Source organism: Rhineura floridana, chromosome 9 (assembly GCF_030035675.1).
Source record: "Rhineura floridana isolate rRhiFlo1 chromosome 9, rRhiFlo1.hap2, whole genome shotgun sequence".
Classification (NCBI taxonomy): domain Eukaryota; kingdom Metazoa; phylum Chordata; class Lepidosauria; order Squamata; family Rhineuridae; genus Rhineura; species Rhineura floridana.
The window spans coordinates 12,154,505-12,175,881 of NC_084488.1; the positions used below are offsets into that span (position 1 = coordinate 12,154,505).

General features: G+C 40.7%; 1 protein-coding gene and 1 pseudogene across 1 annotated transcript in view; one reads left to right on the top strand and one right to left on the bottom strand.

The window, feature by feature from the left end:
• PPARGC1A (PPARG coactivator 1 alpha) overlaps window positions 1–21,377 on the bottom strand; it is a 931,093-nt gene that overhangs the window by 675,014 nt on the left and 234,702 nt on the right. The window lies entirely within an intron of this gene.
• On the top strand, window positions 12,775–12,883 carry LOC133364635 (5S ribosomal RNA; annotated as a pseudogene).

The window sequence follows — 21,377 nt, forward strand, 5'->3', positions numbered from 1 at the left end:
ACATTTACATGAGCAATAAATAAGACAGCATGAGAACTGTCAGAGCAACTTAACTTCTCGATTTCCTTTGCACTCCATTTTATTAACTAATCAAGTGTCATATTGCTTCTCCTGGCATCTATTTACTGCCATGTAATTTTGATAAGGGCACCATCTGTATTTATAAAAGAATTATCTTAATAGCTGTCGAGCAATGTACAAACAGAGGTGATATTTAACTTTTCTTATGGGATCAATTTTACACCAGGCAAAAGGACTGATATAAGTCAACACACTTATGTTAACACAAGGCAGGGTCTGCTCACATCTTATAGTGCAGGATGAACTTATCTCAGCTTTGCACATACAGAAAAAGATGCATTATGTAGCCCAATATCAAAAGTATTTAGACTAATAAAGATGAGCTGACACACACACTCATGGTAGAAAGATTGTTAATTGTCTCACAACTTTCAAAAATAAAACAAACAAAAAACTTAAAGGGTGTCACTGTCCCCTGAAGAACATTTTAAAGCAGCTTCGCCAACCTGGTGCCCTGTAGATATTTTGCACACCATCCTAACTGCCTCCCGATCAGCAGGGCAGGCAGATGGTGGTATAAAAGTATTTTTTTATACTGCCTTTCATCATATGATCTCAGGGCACAATTAAAACACAAAAATGTTCCAAAAAATAAGCAGAGAAGATAAAAACCAGCAAATCAAATAATTACAAATTATTGTTGCTGTTGTTATTGTTTGGTATTTTAAAAATATGTGTGAAATAGGAATAGTTTTGTGGTCCTGTTTCTTATCAGAGATATAAATGCAATCAGCGGGATGAGAATCAACCAGTCCACCCTTTCCCTCAGACACAAATAATTACAGACACAATCTTCTTAAGTAAAAGATAAAGATTACTCATGACCCTTCATATGTTCAGGAAACATAGGCTCTAGCTTAGATGAAATAAAAGGAGTATCTGTCCATAATAATGATCATCTTGGAGAGAAGCATGTGCATGCTTCACTCTCCTCAGGCTTAATGGAGAATGTGCAAAAATCCCAGACAAAGGGGGAGGAAGAGAAAGCCAGGTACCCCACCCTTTAGGAAGTTATATCACTGGTAAACAGGTACATGGGATATTTCCCAAATATCCCTTAAAGGGAACATGCAAGTTTGCTTATTTTATCAGTTATATGCCTTCAAGTTGATTATGACTTATGGCAACCATATAAATCTATTTGGATATATTCATAGGGTTTTCATGGTAAGAGGTATTCAGAGGTGATTTACCATTGCCTTCCTCTAAGCCTACGGCACCCGGTATTCCCAGGTGGTCTCCCATCCAAGTACTAACCAGGCTTGACCCTGCTTAGATTCTGAGATCAGATGGGATCACACTAGTCCATACAAAAACCCATGCAGCTACCCACAGACCCCTTAACAGATATCTAGACCCCGATACGGCAAAGCATATGTGCCAGGTAAGGGTATTCCATAAGCAGGACATCAGCTTGGAGAATGCTCTATCCCATGTCATTAATCCTCCCCCATAAGTTGGACCACAAGAAAAGCTTCCCCAGAAGCTCCAGATCCAAGGATATGGGCAGACCAATACAGGGGTAAGCATTCTTTCAGATATTTGGGTCCAAAGTCATTTAGGACTTTGTACGGCCAACATCTTGAATTTAGCCCAGAAGCATACCAACATAGGACGCTGCCTTATACTGAGTCAGACCATTAGTTCTTCTGTTTCACTATTCTTCATGCTGACTAGCAGCAGCTCTTCAGGATTTCAGACAGGACACATTTTCAGCTCTACCTAGAAATACCAGGAATTGTACTTGGGTCCTTCTGCATGCAAAGCAAATGCTCTGCTACTGTATATAGGCAACCAATGTAGATTTTTTAAAAGCGAAGTTACCTGACTCTAGTTAGCTGTTCCAGTCAACATTCTGGCAGCCCCATGCTGTCGGCATGTTGTTGGCAGAATGCTGCCAAATTGTAGCTTCTGCAAGGTTACTTCTCTGGCCTTCTTGTCTTGCTTCTAAACTTGTTACTTAACTCACATAGCTGCTTCCTGTTTTCCTTGAAGCTTCACTGCTGATGCTGGGATAGTTTATTGGTTGGGCTCTTTCTCATTGTGATGGGCTTCCTTGCAAGCTAGCCCTGGATTTATTCTCCTCACTAGCTACCCCCAGTTTCTGATGTAGCTCTGGCCAAGTACAGAGTCAGCCTATTTGTCGATGTGCTTTATGGATATTAGTTTTGTGACAAATTGTTGCTAAGATACAACCTATTTCTTGAATGAATTTTATCACTATATACTTGTAAAGCTATTTGTGCACAGGAACATAGGAAGAGCCCTGCTGAATTATATCAAATGCCCATCTAGTTCAACATTCTACTTACAGCATTGGCCAGTCATTCTCCTTGGAAAACCTGCAAGGGCATGAAGGAATCAGCCTTCCCAAAATGTTTGTCCATAGCATTTGGCACTCAGGTGTATACTGCCACTGAACATGAAGGTTCATAGAATCATAGAATCATAGAGTTGGAAGGGGCCTTGTAGGCCATTGAGTCCAACCCCCTGCTCACAGCAGGAAATCCACAGCTACAGCATCTCCCGCAGATAGCTGTCCAGCCTCTGCTTGAAGACATTCCATTTAGCTATTATCGCCAATAACCAATAACAGACCAATCCTCTATGAATTTGTCTTGTTCTTTAAAAACTCAGTTTTTATGCTGTTTTCAAAATGTCATCACATCTTGAGGATGGACATTTCTAAGTTAATTATGTGTTGTTATCTCCCCCAGTCCCCATTTTAACCCTACTGCCAAACAATTCGATTGGGTGAACCTGATGAAAGTTTTCCAGTATGGTCTTTTTTTTCTTTTTAAATGTACCTTCCATTTATGTCATGGTTTACAGCCAATTTTTTAAAAATACTATTACTGCTAGGGAAGGTAGACAGAGAAATGCATGAGAAGCTATTCAGAGGGAACAGAGAAGCATTAGTAGTAGAAGTTGTGCAGAGTGCTGATGGGAAAGGAAGACTGCCTTTAAGAATTAAGAACTTTAGCCATCTCTCTTATATCTGAGCACTTTAGCATCAATTCTTAGTGGTTCCCATTTCTTTCCACCTGATGGGTCTACCACATACCACTCCAGGGATGCTGAATCATGTTCTCACCTTTCTCACCAGGGAGAGGTGGAGTGGTTAAAGAGGAAAAACCAACAAAATGCAATCACCTTATAATTCAGGCTCCAAGCCCGGCCTAGTTCGAGCTCATCTGTGGCTTCCACATTCCCATAGTGCCACAGCCATAAGAGAGTTGCAAGCAGACTGGTTCTGTAACATAATAATTAATCCTGACAGCCTTGTCCTATGCCTATTTAACTGGACCTACTCAAGTCAATGTGATTAGTTCCCATGCAAGTGTACATAGAATTGCATCCTTAACAATAACTGTATCCAACCAACCAGTTTCCTGTATTTTAATATTACTTTCTAGAGACAAAAGTGAAGTAGAGAGAAATTATACAGAATCATAGAATAGTAGAGTTGGAAGGGGCCTATAAGGCCATCGAGCCCAATGTTCTGCTCAATGCAGGAATCCAAGTTAAAGCATACCTGACAGGTAACTGTCCAGTTGCCTCTTTAATGCCTTCAATGTTGGAAAGCCCACCACCTCCCTAGGTAATTGGTTCCATTGTCGTACCACTCTAACAGTTAGGAAGTTTTTCATGATGTTCAGCTGAAATCTGGATTCCTGTAACTTGAGCCCATTATTCCCTGTTCTGCACTCTGGGATGATGGAGAAGAAATCCTGGCCCTCCTCTGTGTGACAACATTTCAAGTACTTGAAGAATGTCATCATATCTCCCCTCAGTCTTCTCAAGGCTAAAGATGCCCACTTCTTTCAGTCTCTCCTCATAGGATTTTGTTTCCAGTTCCCTGATCATCCTTGTTGCACTCCTCTGAACCAGTTTGTCTGCATCCTTCTCAAAGTGCAATGTCCAGAACTGCACACAAAACTCAAGATGATGCCATATAGAGGGAAATTAATACTTCATGTGATTTGGAAACTATAATTCTGTTAATGCACCCTAAAATAACATTTTCCTTTTTTGTAGCCACATTGCACTTTTGACTCATATTCAGCTTGTGATCAACAATAATTCCAAGATCCTTCTCGCATATAGTATTGCTAAGCAAAGTATCCCCCATCTTATAACTCTGCATTTGGTTTATTTTTCCTAGGAGTTGAACTTTGCATTCATCCCTGTTAAATTTAATTCTATTGTTTTCAGACCAATGCTCCAGCCTATCAAGACTTATTTATATATTAAATTTATATCTTGCCCTTCCTTCCAGTAGGAGCGCAAATACTAAAAACACTCTAAAACACCACAAAAACAGACTTTAAAATACTCTAAAAAAACCCATGTTAAAACATTAAAAAAAAAAGTTTTTCCAACACCTCAAAAAGCAATTCCAACACAGATGCATCCTGGGATAAGATCTCTACTTAAAAGGCTTGTTGAAAGAGGAAGGCACTGAAAAGATAATAGAGTTGGTGCCTGTCTAATATTTAAGGGGAAGGAATTCCACAGGGTATGTGCCACTAACAGTCTGCTTCCTATGTTATGCGGAAAAGACCTCCTGATAAGATGGTATCTGCAGGAGGCCCTCACCTGCAGAGCATAGTGATCGACTGGGTTTATAAGGGGCAAGGCAGTATTTCAGGTATCCTGGTCCCAAGCTGTATATGCTTTGTACACCAAAACCAGAACCTTGAACTTAGCCTGGTAGCTAATAGACAGCCAGTGCAATACTTTCAGCAGCAGGGTGACATGTTGGCAATACCCTACCCCAGTGAGCACTCGCACTGTTGCATTTTGCACCAGCTGCAGCTTCCGGACCAACTTCAAAGGGAGCCCCATGTACAGCACATTACAATAATCCAGTCTGGAGGTTACCAGTGCGTGGACAACAGTAGTCAGGCTATCCCAGTCCAAAAACGGCCTCAACTGCTTTACCAGATGAAGCTGGTAAAAGGCACTCTTAACCACTGAGGTCACCTGGGCCTCTAGAAATAAGGATGGATCCAGGAGCATCCCCAGACTACAGACCTGCTCTTTCAGAGGGAAAGCAGGCAATTGAGCAATTATACGAACTGGGGAATCACCAACCCACAGCGCCTCCATCTTGCTAGGGTTCAGACTCAGTTTATTGGCCCTCATCCAGCCCACCACTGAGTCAAGGCAGCAGTCCAGGGCTTGCATGGCCTCTCTTGATAGAGAAATAGAGCTGGGTATCATCAGCATACTGCTGACACCTCACCCCCATCTCCTGATGATTGTTTCCAAAGGCTTCATATAGATGTGAAACAGCATTAGGGACAAGATGGTACCCTGTGGCACCCCACAGCATGTCTGCAAGGGGGCTGAATGACAATCAGCCAATACTATTATCTGAAAATGACCCTGGAGAGAGGATTGGAACCACTGCAAAACAGTCCCACCAGTACCCAACTCACGAAGTCAGCCCAGAAGGATACCATGGTCAATGGTATCAAAAGCCGCAGAGAAATAAAGTAAGAATAACAGGGTTGCTCTCCCCCTGTCCTCCTGATAAAGGTAACCATCAGGGCAACCAAGGCCAATTCAGTCCCATAAACAGGTCTGATCCCAGATTGGAATGGGTCAAGATAATCTGTTTCATCCAAGAGTACTTGCAATTGCTGTGCCACAACCCTCTCAATCACCTTCCCTAAAAAGGGGGTATTTGCGACCGGAGGGGGGGGATAGTTGTCACAAACCAGCATCCAGGGTGGATTTTTTCAGGAGCGGTCAGATCACCGCCTCTTTTAGGGCAGCTGAAACCACTTCCTCCCGCAATGACATATTGACCACACTCTGGAAGCACTCGGTCAACCCTCCTCAGCAAGCTTTAATAAGCCAAGAAGGGTAAGGGCCGAAAGGACATGTCGCTGGCCGCATTGTCACAGGCACCTTCTCCATGTCATCAGGCCGCATCAACTGAAACTGATCCCAAGAAGTTTCAACAGTCATTGCATTGGACACCTCACTGGGGATTACAACAGATGTGGATGGGGCATCAAGATTGCTATGGAGGTGAGAAGTGGGCCTTCTTCGCCGCCATCACTGCCACATATTAGGCACGGTTATATTTTACTTGTGTCCGATCAGCCTCACAGCAAGTTGTTTGCAACTTGCACTCTAGCCATCGTCCACCCTGTTTCATTGCCCTCAGTTCACTGGTGTACCAAGGTGCAAACTGGGCTCCACAATGCCAGAGAGTGCACTCAGGGGCAACTGTGTTAAGAGCCTGATGTGCCTCATTGTTCCACAGCATGACAAGGGCTTCAACAGGGTCACCTGCTCTATCTACTGGGAACTTCACCACAGTATTCAGAAATACAGTGGATTCCATTTGTCTCCAGGGGTGGACCATCTTAATCTGTCCACCATCTCTGTAGGGGAGGACTGGAGTCGTAAATCTAAACTTCACCAGGAAGTGGTCTGACCATGATAATGGGGTGACATCCACCCCCCCAATCTCCAGACTACCCCTTCCTCCATCTGGAGCAAAACTAAGTTGAGGGTGTGCCCTGCACTATGTGTTGGGCCATTGACAACTTGAGACAGCCCCACAGTCATCATGGAGGCCACGAAGTCCCAAGCCGGAACACTAGAGGCAGCCTCAGCATGGACACTGAAATCACCCAGGACTATCGCTCTGGGTTCCTCCGACACCACAACCGAGATGGCCTCTGGCAGCTCAGTCAGAGAAGCTGCTGGGCAACAGGGTGGATGAACACCAGCAGCAACCCTAGTTTACTGTCTGCTTGACTCAACACCAGGTGCAGGCCCTCACAACCAGCTCCAAGACAGAATGGTTTCCTGGTGACAGAGATAAAAGTTCTGTAGACCACAGCAACACCTCCCCCCATCCCTGCAGCCTGTGCTGGTGTTGCACCGAGTATCTAGGTGGGCAAAGCTGGGTCAGATCAACTCCTCTCAGCTCACCTACGTAGGTCTCAGTAATACACACCAAATTGGCACCCTCATCCATATCAAATCATGGTCTTATTGTGTACCAATCTGGTGTTACACAACAGCACACATAAGCCAGTAGGCACACCAGATGAGCAATGAGGAACCCGTCCATGGGAGGAGTCGGAGTGAGGAAGAAGGCTTAGATAGCTTTGCCCTCGTTTTTTATGGTAGCTTACCACCTTCCCATGGCTATACCTCCCTCTACGCATGATAACTGAAACTGGGGTGGCATCACCCATGTTCCTCCTTACTAAGACTTCTCCTAAACACCTGATATGGACACAAGAGCCCACCAACAAAACCTACCTGAACCAGTTATCCCAGTAGGCCTCTGAGAAAATTGGAAACAGTCAGACCCACCCAATATCTTTCACACCGGACACATCTATTCCCCCCCCATCTCACCCAGGGAGGGACAGCCTTCTGCCTGTTGCAGACTCTCACTTTGAAGGCATCTGGCAACTTTTTCCTATCATTCACTTTACTGCACAGGCTCTCATCCTGCGCAGGAACTACAGATGTGCTGTACGCCCTCCCCACTACCAATCTCCTCTAGATTGATTAAAAAAAATCACTTTGAATTTTGTTTGTCTTCCAGGGTATTAGCTATCCCTCTCAATTTTGTATCATCCACAAATTTGATAAGCATTCCCTGCACTTCCTCATCCAAGTCATTAATTAAAATGTTGAAAAGCACTGGGCCCAGGACTGAGCCCTGCTGTACCCTGCTCATTACCTGCCCCCAGTTTGAGGAGGAACCACTGATAAGCACTCTTTGAGTACAATTCCATGGATCCACCTGATAGTTATTCCATCCATATGGAATATTTAGCTAGTTTGCTAATCAGAATATAATGAGGCACTTTGTCAAAAGCTTTGCTGAAGTCAAGCATTTCCATAGTCTACCAGGGAGGTTATCCGATCAAAAAATGAGATAAAATTAGTCTGGCAGGATTTGTTCTTGACAAATCCATGTTGGCTTCTAGTAATAACTGCACTGTTTTCAAGGTACCTTATTATCTGCTCCAGAATTTTCCCAGGGACTGATGTCAGACTGAGTGGACTGTGGTTCCCAGGTTCCTCCTTTTTGCTCTTTTTGAAGACAGGGACAACATTAGCCCTCCTCCAGTCATCTGGCACTTCACCAGTCCTCCATGATTTCACAAAGATAATAGACAGCGGTTCCCTCAATACTCTACGATACAATTCATCTGGCCCTGGAGATTTGAACTTGTTCAAAGTAATTAGGTATTCCTTGGCCATTTGTCTATCAATCCTGCTCCTTCATCTTGTGCTTCACATTTGCCAGGAAGGTCATAGACCCTCTTTTGGAAGAAGACTGAGCCACAGTAGAAATTGAGCACTTCTGCCTTTTCTTTGTCATCTGTTATCATTTTGCTATCCTGGACCACATTGTCGTTTCTTTATCTTTTACTATACATATACCTGAAGAAAGGTTTTTTCTTGCTTTTCGCATCCCTCGCTAACCTCAGCTCGTTCTCAACTTTAGCCTTCCTGATGCCATCCAATTCTGTGCTACCTGTTTGTACTCTTCCTTTGTGGTCTGGCCTTCCTTCCACTTCCTATATGTCTCCTTTTTTGTTTTCAGGTCATGTCTAAGCTTTACGTGAAACGCATTGGCTTCTTCTGCTGTCTTCCCCCTTTTTTCCTTGTTGGAATTGTTTGCAATTGTGTCTTTAGAATTTCCTTTTTTAGAAACTCCCACCCATCTTGGGCTCCTTATCACATTAGGGTCCCTTTCCATGGGACCTTTCTTATCATTGTACTAAGTTTATTAAAATTGCCTTTCCTGAAATCCAGGGTATATGTATGGCCTTTTCTTCCTTTAATAATAAGAACTCAAGTATAACATGGTCACTTTCCCCCAGAATTCCCATAACTGCCACTGCATCCACTAAGTCATCTCTATTGGTTAGAATCTAGTCAAGGATAGCTGATCCTCTAGTTCCTTCCTCCACTTTCTGTAGGAGAAAGTTATCAGCAACACAAGTCAGAAATTTCTTGGCAGAATTTGTCTCCCAATAGATATCGGGGTAATTGAAGTCCCCCATTACTACTACATTATTACTCCTTGAAACATTGTCAATTTGCTTTTCAAAAGTTTCATCCTCATCTCCTCCTTGATTGGGTGATCCGTAGTAGACTTAAACCACCATGTTCCTTTTATTCCTTGTCCCATTTCATTGAGAGTCAAAAAGTAAATACAACCAATGTGTGTCCACCTCTTCCTCTAAATCCAACTTCCATTCCTTCATCATCAGCTGCTGTACAAGAATCACTCTTGAATCTATATGTATTAGTCCAGCCTATTGCTTTATTTGGGGATATCTTAATAGGAGGCTCTTTTGAAGATTCTTTCCTAACACCACAAAGCAAAGAAAAAGGGCAGGAAATAAACAGAGCCTTATATTTATGTAACAATTAAGTTTCAAATATATGCATAATAATTGTGGTTCAATAATTTGTAATATATTTTGGTGTTAACTGCCATCTCCTATTTGACATAATAATTATATGTAACTGAATAACTATTAAACTGCTGCCTCATATAGCAAATTAGTAATTATACTTGTAAACATTAACAACATTCCATATATAAAATAGTGATCTGTATGCTGAAATGAATTAGAAATAATTGTAATGTACGATAATTAAAATTATGCAAATATTTGCCATATAATGGTTTGGTTATATGGCAATGAGACTTCTGAATCTTTCACTTTAGCAGGAAGGAAGGAGGTCAACCTTTTGGGACTCCCAGATGTTTCCTCCACTCCCTCTGTAGGGAGATTTAAGAGCACAACCACAACAGCATCTTGCATGCACTGGTTATCTCAATCTTGGATTACAGTAATGTGACCCTCATGAGGATGCCCCTATTTATTTATTTTAAAAATGTCTCTCTCTTCACAGAGCTTCAAGGTGGCCAGCAAACAGTAATACACAAAGGATAAAAACATAATCCCTTGGAAAAAACCAATATACACTCAAATTAATAAGTTGACTATAAGAATAATATCCTTAACTAATAATTCTGCCTTTGATTATAAGAACAGAAATTACAGTAAAATGAAGCTGTGTGCCTCTTGGCCATTCCCGATTTTACACCTATTCTTGCCCAAATGCACTGCCTTCCAGGCCCAATTCAAGGTGCTTATCATTAATTGCCTGGGTTCTGTTACCCTTGAAGAATATCTTCTCATTCTGAATGCCTTCCTCATTCCCAGAGATGGTGTGCAGTTCCTTGAAACTGCATTCAGAAGCAGTTGAACGTGCACCAGCAATCTGATAACATTTATTTATTTCCCACCCACCCTTTCTCCCAGTAGGGAGAAACATTCAGGTTCTAGATCTGTTGTTTGTTAACTGCTTTTACTTAAAAAGCTAAAACCACAGCACAATATTGAAATGGTAAAATATCTACAAACGTTAACGAAAACAAAATCAACACAACAGGGGACTGTAACATTTTTTAAAAAACAACAACACTGCAATATACCTGGCCAAGAATACCTAGACATAGTAATAAATGGCCAAAAAACCCAAACCCCAAAATTAAAGATAAAGAATAAGAGTGGAGAAATTTAGAAGTCTTTATTTGATTTAAAAAACGGTCTTGTCCTGAATATCCATAAATTAAGCCCGCACAGACTTCAACCTTAATAGCCAGTAATTATCTCTCAAGTGGTAGAGAAGACAAGAAGCCAAATATTAATTTCCTCAAAGCTACATGTACCTTACAGATCTCAGTTTGGGCACCTGAGACACATTCTTTTATAGCAGTGGTGGAAAACCTTGGTCGTCTCCCCAGGCTACACCCTCTTTTCCTAGGCCACACACCTCACCAGCTCTGCTCTGTGCCCTCAAGTGCTTTTGCCTGGGTGGATTGTGCCCTTGAACTATGATTATGCCTCTTGCTTCTTGGATGGTGAGATGTGTCTATAGAAACCTCTGACTTTTAGCTGGAATGTATTCTACTGTATACATATGTTGCTCAACCCACTTTTGCCTCTGGCCCCATATATACATATAGTGTAGATCAGTGATTCCCAACCTGGGGCCCATGACCCCCAGAGGGACCAGGAAGTCATCCTGGGGGGGAGGGCTGTGAAGAGCCAAGAGAGGAACTATATATTATTTTATTTACAAATTCTTCAGGACAGCTGGAACAAACTGAGCAAGTGTGAGTGACTTCCATTCCCGGCTCCTCACCCTGCCCCTCAAGGAAACCAGCTGCTGATCTTGAGCTCCCAGCTCCTTAACCCCTTATAGAGAAGGGTAGCCCTAGCCTTTGCATGCTGCATGGACTTGTGGCGGCAGCAGCAATACCAGAAGGAGAGCTCAGACATGGTGGCCAACAGGTACTGAGTGGGAGGGATGGGGGAGTCCACTGGCCTTCTCGCAACTCCTTCCCATAACCCACCAGACTCTTGCAATGTGAACAACACAGAAAGAGGTACGCAGCAGAGGCAGCAGCACTCCCTCCCTGTGCATTTTCCTGTAGCCCCACACAGGCCAATACCAGGCTAAGGAGAAGGGGGTGGTGATGGGGGGGAGAAAATAAGAGGTCACTCCTCACCCCTTTGCCTCAGAGAGGGAGAGAAAGAGGGAGAGGTTGAGGATTCCACCCTCACACTCACTGTCTACTTCCCTCCTCTCCCTGCCTTTGGTGAAAGGGGACAGGAGGGGGGAGTGAAAGAAAGGAGTGAGACTATGTGCATTTGTTTTGAGGTCTCACTGCGACCACAGGTCACTCTGAGAAAGGAAGCACCTACAATGGACACATGGCCCACTTTACTCCAACCCTCCCTCCCCGCCTTCATGTCCCAAGTGCCCTCCCTCCCACATGGCTGCTCCACTCTTCCAGCTGCTACCACCTCTTACTTGCTGCCTTCTTTTGACCCACTGAACCTCTCCCACACATACCACTTGACATGCCTTTCCTCACTCTAACTCTCCCCCTCCTTTCACATTACTTCTATCTCTCTTTTATTTCTTCCTACCCCTGGCACCCAAGTTTGCTCCTCTTTTGATTTTGCCTACAGGCTTGCATGAACTCTGTACTTAAATTTATTATATATTTATTGGGCTTTAATTTCCTGCCATGTGGATTTCTCTTTTTCTTCTGCCTGTTTCTCCACCTGCATGCAAATTGTGGTGAAGGCCACAGTAGCAGCAACAGTAGAAGCAACAATTAACATGTGGGGGTCACAAAATGTTTTGAGGTTACAGAGAGGGTCCCGTACTCACAAAGGTTGAGAACCACTGGTGTAGATAGTGTTGTTATATGAGCTGGTCACTTGGTAGCAATGGACTTAGCTGTATCTGGGTAGAGTCAAGGATTTCCTGTGCTATTTTGTTCTTGCTTAAGAGAGATAACAACTTTCCTGTGGTAGTTTCCTGACGGATGTGTTCTCTAAGCCTCTCATGACAGTCAACAATGCCACTTGAACACATCAATTTTGTAAGCTCATTCAACAAAAAAGAATTCTGTTCTCACATGGTTCCCAGAGCTTGGAAAAGTTACTTTTTTGAACTACAACTCCCATCAGCCCAATCTCACCACTATATAAAACTCTACTCTGGCAGGATCATATCTTATGGTAAAGTGCTGGTAAAAACTATAGTACAACCAAAACTATAAACCTACACCATTAACTATTTCACATAAGTATGTGAACTTTTGTCTATGGCCATACTACCCTGAACACGCCTGATCTCAGAATCTAAGCAGGGTCAGGCCTGGTTAGTACTTGGATGGGAGACCGCCTGGGAATACCAGTTGCCGTAGGCTTAGAGGAAGGCAATGATAAACCACCTCTGAATACCTCTTACCATGAAAACCTTATGAATTCTATCCAAAAGATTCATAGGGACGCCATAAGTTGTAATCAACTTGAAGGCATATAACAACAAAAATGTGAACTTTTGCAGAACTGAACTCCTGGCCCTGTTGTACACTCTAGGGATGGAGTTCACTGCCTAGTTCCAATCCACTTGGATTCTGAGAGTCCAGATTTCATTCCCAATCTGCTCTTTTTTTTTGTTCCCATTTGCTTTTGCAATTGTCGATCTGCTGATATTTTTAAGCGAAAAAAAAGTAATTTTTAATGAAATTGCTTATGAAAATACTTATGATGCTCCATGTGTTTTTCCCCTATTTATATATCAATTAGGCAGATAATTGCCCATTCAGTCTGTCTCTTGCCTCAGGCTAACTGATGTGCTGCTTAATTATCCACTCCCTTCACTTTTCTTGTTTTGAATTAAGTTTGATTTTTACTGTTGAAACTCGACAGCCACTGCTTATTTTAACATATTTTTCCTGCTAAATTTTAATCTTAAAAAAAAAGTAACAAATACTTTTTACCAAAAATTGCATTTTATTTATTCTATGTATTTATGTAATGGAAACTGTGAGGGTTATATGTTTTAAAAGCAGAAAGTAATATTGCTACTGTATGCTTGTGTGACCTCTTGAATTACTTTATCAGCAGCAGTGGCAGCATTAACTTGTATTTTTATTTTTTTAATTCCTTACAAGATCCTAAAGAAATCTGAAAATTAACAAAACAAAGAGAAAATTGGAGGGAAGTTAATGGATGTAAATGGCGATAATTATCACCTAGATAGCCATTAAGAATGCGTTAACTTAGAGGACAGCCAATTACAAAGATAATAACGTAAAATTCCGAACAGTTTTTTCATATAAAAAAAGTCCATGTCAATGACAGCTGCAACCCACCACAAGAAATTAGTGCTGGTCCAAAAAGACAGTGGATTGTCAGATTAAGTAAAAATCGGGTACTAAATCCTATTTAGCAGATGTTCTCCCCCATCCATAGTACACTCTTCACTTTATTCATTCTCTCTCTCTCTCTCTCTCTCTCTCTCTCGTAGTTTTGCTTTCTTTTACAAATTCCTCCCTCTGGCCTTTCTTCTTTGCCCACCCCCCAATAAGGCCTATTCTTTTAATCTTCCTTTCATTGATTTCCTTGGTTACCTTAGCACATGCTCATTTCCTAGACTCCTGCTTCTTCTATCATCCTTCTCTCAGCTCTACACCTGCATTAGGGAAGCTCACCAATAACTAGGGATGTTGGAGGAATCGATCGAAAATGAGCTATCAAGTGGATTTTCTTTTGTCTCCCCGTTTGACCCCCATCACTGCACACTCTTGCTATGAATGCTTTTTGCCTTAATTCTCTGCAATGAAAGACTTTTTTTAAAAAATGTACATATTATATGTAAATAGATAGATGCACAAAATGCATTACAATTTACATTATTTACATAGACATTTATGTATAATTGCTGGTTTTCTGATAGGGGCCTCATCGCTTTGCTTTTCCTGAAGTGTTGTTTGTTGACATTGTGTGGGTATAAGTTTCTTGTTGCTAGAAGCAGCCAATAAGTAAGGCTGCAATCCTAACCTCATCTGCTCTGAAATCCTATTGTATTCAGTTTTGTTTGCTCCCACACTGGTACGTGGGGTTATGACTGCAGCCTTAATCTACTTCCTACTGTGATTAAAAAAACAAGCAAGCAATGGAAAGCATAGTTCATTATTGTTCTTCACACGTGGCAAGAAGTGATCTCTTTTGTTACCTGTAGACTTATCCATGCTCCTCAGATATAGTTTGAGGGTTTCAAGGTCAAATACAAAACGTGTTTACTACAAACATTTCAAACATAAATTAGCTTGAGCATTATGTTTCAACAGATGGACAGACTACTATCTTCTATATAAAATACACATTTATGAAACAGAATGCTGCATTACAAAAAGGATTTATATAGGTGGCATTACACTGAGCAAAGGAGAGTGTCTGTAAATTGTGTAATATGGCCACAGGATACGAACAGCGAAATATTAATAGTTGCTATCAATATCAAATATCAATAGGTGGTCCCAGGCTATGGTCTGAAGGCACATAAGGCCAGTTCCCTGATGAAGCAAAGCAGGGTCAGGTCTGGTCAGCGTCTTGATGGGAGACTGCCTGGGAACCATATGTAAGCTGCCTTGGGTTTCATGAAAAGAAAAGAAAATGGAAATGAACTGCCTTCAAGTCAATCCCGACTTATGGCTACCCTGCAAATAGGGTGTTCATGGTAAGCGGTGTTCAGAGGGGGTTTACCATTGCCTCCCTCTGAGGCTAGTCCTCCAAAGCTGGCTAGGGCCTGCTCAGCTTGCCACAGCTGCACAAGCCAGCCCCTTCCTTGTCCGCAACTGCCAGCTGGGGGGCAACTGGGCTCCTTGGGACTATGCAGCTTGCCCATGGCTGCACAGGTGGCAGGGCACGTAACCCCTGAGCCACTCGCTGTGGGGGTGATCTTTGGCTGGCCCTTGACACCCAGGAGACACGAGCAGGGATTTGAACTCACACTCTGGACTCCCAGCCAGGCTCTCCTCCCTAAGGCGGGGTATAAATGTAATAAATAAATAAATAAATAATAAATAAACAAACTGTTCTTCCCTGATGCTTGTGTGAGAAAAACCAAACAGGATAGACTTTATACTGAACTGTAAAATCAAGATAGCAAGGCTGAAATCCTGACTCTACTTACCTGAGAGTAAGCCCCATTGAATTTAATGGGACTTTCTTCTGAAAAGACATGGTTAGGATTGAAGCCATCAATGGCTTTGTGATGGGACAGTGGCTACTTCATTAAATTTGGATTTAAGGTGCCACAAGACTTCTTGTTGTTTCCAAAATACTAACAGTGCTACCCCTTCGGAAATCCATTAACTTTGAAAGTAAATGCACTGGGAAAGGAAGGTGCTTGATTCGTAAACATCTATTGATGGCTGAGATTTGCATGTCTATCATGCATTTTTATATATGTTCATATGTCGATAAAAAAAGAATACTGCTGCACAACAGAAAAGACTTGTGCAAAACAAACTAACAGCAGCAGAACAGAAGATACCAGATGAAAGTGCAAATGAATGTTGGAACAGATTGGGACACGTTTGTACATCCCAACTAGCAAATGTCAGAGGTTCATAACCAAAATCCTTTAGTGTGTTCACTTTCTTTGTCTTGAGAGCTAATGTACTGTGCTCTTGCTGCTGAAATTATTTGAGTATAACCTCCAGTCCCTTTTCTATAGCTTTTCCTTCTTCTGGACTGCCTTCAAGTCAATTCTGACTTATGGTGACCCTATGAATAGGGTTTTCATGGTAAGCAGTATTCAGAGGGGGTTTACTATTGCCTTCCTCTGAGGCTGAGAGGCAGTGACTGGCCCAAGGTCACCCAGTGTGCTTCATGGCTGTGTGGGGATTCAAACCCTGATCTCCCAGGTCGTAGTCCAACACCTTAACCACTACACCACACTGGCCCACCCCATTTACTTAACAGCTACAAGTAGACCTGATGGAGTTAACACATGAAATTAAAAGTTGTTACAGCGTGCAATCAAGGAACATATTAGAATATTAAATTTATCTAATAATCTATATTTATCTGCCAAGGAACACTGCAGTACTAATCAGAAAATATTCGGGACACATTATCTGAAGCAGTCCAGTAAACAAGGACAACCCCTTCATGAAATTAGTTTCACACTGATAAAGAATGTTCTTAAATGCTGCAGATCTGACTTAGGTGAGCGATTACATTGCCTCAGATATAATATTCTTTATTAACAAAGTTAAAGTGTATGTTAAATCAATTAAAAATAAATTTAAAAGAAGGTATATAATTTAGTTCTTAGCTGAAGTTGTGTTCTAATTGATATTCTGGCCACTTCCAAGGGATTATTTTTCAACACTGGCATTCAATCCTTGCAAAGGGCAATTCTCATGGAAACTCACATAGCCTCTTCTACATAATTTTAATGCAAATACTCTTATGCTTTGGTGTCAGGTCAGTACTGGGTTGAAGGAATCTCAAGAGGGTTAATACAGAGTAGAATCAAGTATGCAGGCACTGAGCTGAAAAATCCATCCAGAGGGAAACTGGAACATGGGTGTACACAAACAGAAGAGCAGTCAAGTAGCCATGGAAGGAGACAGAGTGAAAGTGCAGAGACAGAGAGGGAGACGATAGAGCAGGAGTAGCCAATGTGGTACCTGCCCTCCAGATGTTTTAGACTACGTCCAATCAGCACAGCCAATAGTTAGGAATTATGGAAATTACAGTTCAAAACATCTGAAGGGTGCCATTTTGGGAATGCAATAGAGGAATAGATAGGTTAATAGGCAGAAAGTTGAGGAACTACACAAATAGAGGCTGTTGCCAAGGCAAAGATCCAGACCTAATATCGATAGCTGGGAAAGGTTGAGAGAAACTCACAAGTTGAAGTCAGAAAGACCTAGGAGAGAAGTGCTACTGCCTTTTTTTCTGTGGCAGCACCCATTTTGTGAACCTCCTCTAAGAACTTAGACTAACATGTTCTTTATTGGTGTTCTGACAGCATTTGAACACTTCTCTCTTTCAGCAAGTTTTTAACTCTGTTTCTGTTGGAGTTGTTATTTGGCTCTCTGGGTCCTCTTAAAACTGCTTGTTATTTATTTCATGGTTTTAATTATGTTGTTTATTGTTACTGTTATTTTTTATGTTGTTCTTTGGATTTGTTAACCACTTTGAGCACCTCTGTTGGAGGGTGAAATGGTTCTGATTGGCCCACTACAAAGGGCACAAACAAAGAGACTCCTATTAATACCTGGCAATGGACAGGGGCACTATAAAGAAACAACTCTCTAAAACTGAATTTGATTTTGAATCACACAATGTACAAGTTAAAAGGAGCAATATGTCCATATCAAAAGAGTGTCCTTTTTCAGGCTGTTTTGATTCTGGTGTATTATGTTAACAGGGACTGAAAACAAAAAATGGCATTTTTGTCTAACCAACTGTGATATTTTTTGTTTGTAAACTGTACATTATTTTACACTTTATGTAATAAGAGGCACCTATATTGCACTGTTTGCAACTTTATGTAAATTTAATCTGTTAATCAGTTAAAAGACAGATGATTAATCAACTTTTAAAAAAATCATCAACGGTTTTAGCATAGTATGATGAGGGGACATGGAAGATGGCCTCTGGTGCTGCTAGTTCTCTGGCTGTGTACCAACCCAGCTAACAGTCATTATTAAACATTTCACATCAAAATCAACAGGGCATGTTAGAAGTATTGATTTTAATATGGCTTGAGCATGACTAACGATAACTGGATCAGGGTGACAATGAAGTATAGTATGGCACGACATATGGGTTTTCAGTGTAAAATTGCACATTGATACACTTCTACATGTAATATGTACACAACAAAAATAATTTATATTAGTAACCATAATAATGGGGTAGATCCAGACTACTGCAATCCTAACTTACCTGGAAGTAAGCCGCATTGAATTAAATAGGACATTGTTAGGGTTGCGCTGTTAGTCATGTTTAAAGTAGGCCCATTACAATTAAAGGTACATGTTAGTCCTATTGATTTCAATAGATCAACTCAAAAGCATGACTAAGTCTGGATTCAACTTAATGTTTCCTGCATATCTGAAATACCACTACTGAAATACTTGCCATTATTATTTATTTATTTACAGTATTTCTATCCTGCCCTTCTACCCTATAACAGGGCACTCAGGGCTGCTTACAAAAATAAAATTAAACACGTACATGATAAAATTGTAAACAGTAAAATCACAACAACATTAAAATAAATTAAAATACATAAAACAATTAAAATTCATAAAATACTATACACACAAACACACACATATACACACACACATATATATACGGAGTGGTACCAAAGGGGACTACAAGGGTAAAATTTAACGTAGAAGGCATAAAATCATATTAGAATATATGGTGTTTAATGAGGCTAAGTACTACTCAATTACATAGAAAGTTGTCTCTTAAGACCCTGTCTTTAGTCCTGGGGTACACAGTATGTTTACCAAGGGATCCAGAATCCTGATGGGACGTACACTACACTCCATCTATAATTATGTCAAGCATTACTCACTGAGTCAATTGGGATCAGTACATAATAAGTCTCCCCACCCTTTCCACGACACTGGCAACTGCTAGTGGGGCAGGGAAGCTCACAACTCCAAATAACAGTTGTTGTTTATGAATGATTAATACATTTATGAAAAGATCCACAACAATTATTTACCAAGCAGATTTGTATTTCACAGATGATCTGCAGGACATTTATTACAGTCCAGGTTTCTCTTCCCCTTCTTTTTCCAAGACTGGGTATCAGCTGGACCATGATCAAGCAGCAAGTGTACAAATACATAGAGCCTTTCTCAGTTAAACATGTAAAACATAATGTCAGTGACAGAAGGTGAAATTTCTGCACACTTGGGACTTGTCTTAGTTTTGTTGCTCTCTTTACAGTATATAAATAGAACTTGACAAGGGGAAAGACATTTATTGTCTTGTAGGCCAAGCCCAAGTGCCAGCAAGTAAGTAATCTAAAATCATTACTAATCTTTAGTCCCTATGACAGAGTAAGAAGAAGCTTTAAGTATCTTTCCAATTTCCACACAGCAAAAGCCTACTGACATCAGCGCATTACAAAAACCAATTTTCCTATATCAACTCATATCTTCTTCTAATTCTGTACCATAGCTCTGGGGAGTTCCTATATGTCTGTGTAAACCAAAAATCTAAATAACAATATGATGTCTGTTACAGAACTAATTTATATACTAATATCCCAGATGAATACAATATCCTATTTATTTATTCAAGCAAAATACCCATAAAAGATATGTCACATCACAATGCAATTGTTAAAAAAATGGGTGGAGGAGGAGGAGAAGAAGAAGAAAAGTAAAATATACGGTAAATATACACAGTAATAATTGTTTGGGACAGGTTATAAGAGAGGATTCCTGCCGCTACCCAGTTGAGCCTAAGCAATAATCCCCATTTGCATTATAATTTAATTATTGATTAATTTAGTATTTTACACTGAATTTACAATTTTGAAATGTCTTTCCCGTTAATGGTATCTGCTCCAAGCTACAGGTGCATAAAACTATGGGCTAAACAGATGTTGTCCAATCAAATGTCTTTAACAACTATATTTTCCTCTGAGTTTGAAGAACAGTGTTTTATAACATTGTTACAAGCAAGTATCTGCAGTACAAATGCAGATACATATAAAAAACTTCCAATTTAATAAAACACACTATTTCATTAATTATGCAATTTTACCTATGATTTTGTTTTTCTTTGCAAGGTAGTCATCTGAGAATGCACTGTGCTGTACAAGTAATGCCTCAACAGCAACTTCAGGAAATAAGACTAAAATCATTACAAAATATATAGGAAAAAATGTCACTCAGGAGTCACTGTTTGATCAGTTTACTTAGCCAATTGGCAGAGAGATGGCATTTTATAAAAATTCAGCAAACGGCAACTGCCTATTTACATGGCAGAGCTCAATGCCCAGAAAACGGAACTACTCCAGTTCCTAGCCAACTTCATTGCCACCTTGGAGGCTCTGTGTAAATCATATTACATTAAACATTTAACATTATTGCTTGACCATTTTCAGTCTACACCTGGCATCCAGGAAATCAAAGATAGCTTTTGATCAGGATTATTCCTAGAGGTCACATAGAAAGCATCTATCATTCAAATTTCTTAGGCACTTTTTAACTTTCAGAAAAGTTCTAAGAAACCTTGGAATACCTGAAATAAGTTTTCTGGAATAAGCAAAAAACAAATGAGAGAAATAATTTCTAGATTATAATATATATCCACAAAGCAAGTGACAATTTAAGAGCACTTCTTGATCTAACTCCATCTAACCCAGCAATCTGCTTCCAAACGTGGTCAACCAAATGCTTCCAGGACATCCCCAGGCTAGACATGAAGAAACAGATATTCCTCCTCGTTTACCCTTTAGAAATTGTTATTCAGAGGCATATTGCCACAGAATGTAGTAGTTCCATTTAGATACCCTATCATGGTTAAAGGTTGCTGATAGAATGATCTTTCATGAATTTGTCTAACTCCATTTCATAGGCAATGACCACCACCAGATTTTGTGCCAGTGAATGTGTATATTAATTGCATACTGTATAAAGAAGTACTCTTCTTTGTAGGGCTTCAACTGCTAATCAAGTTGAGTTACCCTGGCTTCTAGTAGTGTGAACTAGGTACTCACTGATACCCAGAATTCAACAACACATAAATTTAACTTTTAGAGTACTCCACATCATGATATTTGAAGAATCTTCTCAGTAGCTAACACTCTCCTCATTCATGCTTATTGGTTCCTAGGGATTCTTTTGTTATGGGGAAGGC